We start from the raw sequence: 2842 nt of genomic DNA, 5'->3' as shown, positions 1-2842 counted from the left end.
TTTTCCTTGCTAGGGCTTGTTGTAATATGCCCATCTATTCTATGGTTATTGTATCATAGTCGTACTTGGGGAAAATGATTCCTTCATCAAGGCTGACATCTCCATATTGTATGACTTCTTCTACCTTTGATGAACTTGGGCTTAACACAGAAATCTATAATGGAGCTACATCTATGCTCATCTTCTGAAGAGTGTGTGTGGAAGGAGTGCCAGATGCTAGTAAGGTTACTAGGGCTTGGATGGTTATTTTCTCCTTCATTTTGGGTGTCTTCTCTATCTCTTTAGGCTTTCCTTGTTCTATCATAATCACTTCACATGCACCTTGATTTTGTGCTATAGGTGCATATAAGTCTATCTGACCTATTTCTTTTTGTTCTATAGTAGCAACTTGTGTTTCCACTGTGCTTATCTCTATTTTATCATTCTTGGCAGTTTTATCTTTTGGTGTTTGGACAAAAGATTGTAAATTAGTAGCTAGAGGGATGATAGAAGGTGGTTCTTATGGATTCACCTTTTCCCTTGTAGTATCAGTCACTATCTTTTATAGTTCATCCATACTTATCAAAATAGGATTAGCACGTGATTGTGCCTGTATGGTAGTTTGATCAAGTATCTTCTTCAAATCATCCTTTGTAAGGTGATTGATGTTCTAAGCTAATAGATCATAAATATCCTTGACAATTACTATTTCAATAGTTTCACTTGTGTCATGTTGAGGACTGACACTTGGCACTTGCGTGTTTTGCACACTCTATTCCTCTTCCTACTACTCTGGCTCAACTAATGCCTTGTCATCTATGTTCATTTTTTCTCCTCCCTCAATAGCATCATTATGATCATCTTCTTCATCATCCTTCACTTCAATGGGTGTTTGTTCTCCTTCCTTAACTTTACTCAACCCATAGGTGAGTCTCCATATCTGTGTGGACTTCTTGACTACAACTTCAATATTCCTTTGCAAAATGTTTAAGGCTCTGTATTTAGGTGTAAACCTAACTGTATACTTCTTTATAGACTTAAAAATTTGTTCCTTAGTTAGTTCAAGCATCACTTGGGCCAATGTGGTCTCCTTAATTTGTCTTTCCAAGTTCAAACAATAGTGCCATTTCTACTCAACTATGTCATACAAACTCTTTGGCATTGAGTTAACAATCTCTAGTGTAGTTGTCTTGAATTTTTCCATCATAGCATATATGGCTTCTTCCACTTTATTTTTCTCTACTTTACCCAAATTATCAAAATCAACATGTGTAAATCCTGATAAGTCTGCACTATTCTTAACATTTTCACATAAATTTTCTAAGTCTGAAAGAGGATTATGACTCACCACCTTAAATTGGTTGTTGTCATCTAACTTTGTTTTCTCTTCATCAAAATTGGCTTGTGCCACATACTTCCTTCTTGGCCTTTTTCACACTTGATCTCCTTGTTCTACTTGTTTGGTCTTTTCTTTAGCCTTTGACTTGTTGCATGTGTAGTAGCCCTTGTAGTAGGTGCAGTGGGTGTAGACACCTAAATCTTATTACACCACTAGATAATCATATTTAGTCATATCCTAGGACATTATTGATTAAATGTTTATTATTTAATTAATTAATCATCATCGCCTAGTTAATTAATTTATCTAATTAACTATATTCCAATTGATAAAATCAAATGATAACCCAAAATCAATTTATCAATTAAATCCCTATTCCTCTACTAAATTAAATAAATCCTCAAATCTATTTAATTTTTTCCCACATAATTTATTTATTTAATAAATTATCCAAACCCCTAAAACATCCCTAAACCCTATCTTTACCCTTAATCCAACACATTCACCCATACTAACCTCACTTAGCCTCCTAACTAACCCATCCCATCAAAGCTAAGCCACTTCCCCCTAACCCCCTTTGTAAACTAAGTCTAATCCCCCTCCTAAACATGTGCACAACTTTAAGAAAGGGTTAAGAATTGCTAACCCAAGCCAAAGTCACAAAGTCTCCCTTATCCTCTTCCATCCCTATCCAACAGCATTAATGGCTCTTACATGCCATTAATGCCTCTTACATCCCTCTTACACACTCATCTTCCCTCATTAATCCCATTGACCCTCTATTTTTGACCACCAAATCCCCTTGTGTCACTTGTCACAAGGCTAGAGCCCTAAACAAGCACAATCCATGTGCTTCCCTTTCAAAGCATCCTAGGCCTCCCTCACCATTCTTTGATCCTTACATCCTAACCCTCCATCTCACTATCTCCTAGCTTATAAATAAAGCCCTTCGCTCTCGTAATCCATCAACAACTTTCATGCAAACTTATAATGCCCTATCAACCACTACATCACAGCCATTTTACACTATCACCATGCTAAAATACATCCACACCTCCATTGTTGAAACTCTCACCCACCTACACACTTGTAAAAACACCCACCCATTGGATGCTTGATAACACCATGAGAATACATCCCCTATCCATTAGGGACATATCTACGTCATCATAGGTTACACCCAAGGAGCTTACCATTCTTGGTTTGCCTTCCTTTTTGGTGATAACCTCATCTTATTATAAGTGTTAACTACTTTAGTTTTGTATATTCTTTCATTAATAGTCAGTATTCAATATTGCACTACTAAATAAGGTGATATAGTGGTCTTGGTCTGACTCAACTTAGCTACCTTTTTAGCTTTAGTCACTGGTTGTACCTTACCCTTCCTCTTCTTTGGCTCAACAAGAGTAGGTGCTTCCTTGGCTTCTCCCTCGACACCTTTAGTTATTTCAATCTCCTCCTCTTCTGGTTGATCTTCACCCATACCTTGTGTTAATGCAAGAGGTGCTTGTGCTTGGGTTTCTT

This window comes from Cupressus sempervirens, chromosome 3 (genome assembly GCF_028749045.1).
Source record: "Cupressus sempervirens isolate cs-2001-9-10 chromosome 3, ASM2874904v1, whole genome shotgun sequence".
Lineage (NCBI taxonomy): Eukaryota > Viridiplantae > Streptophyta > Pinopsida > Cupressales > Cupressaceae > Cupressus > Cupressus sempervirens.
Note: the sequence above shows the minus strand (reverse complement) of the source record.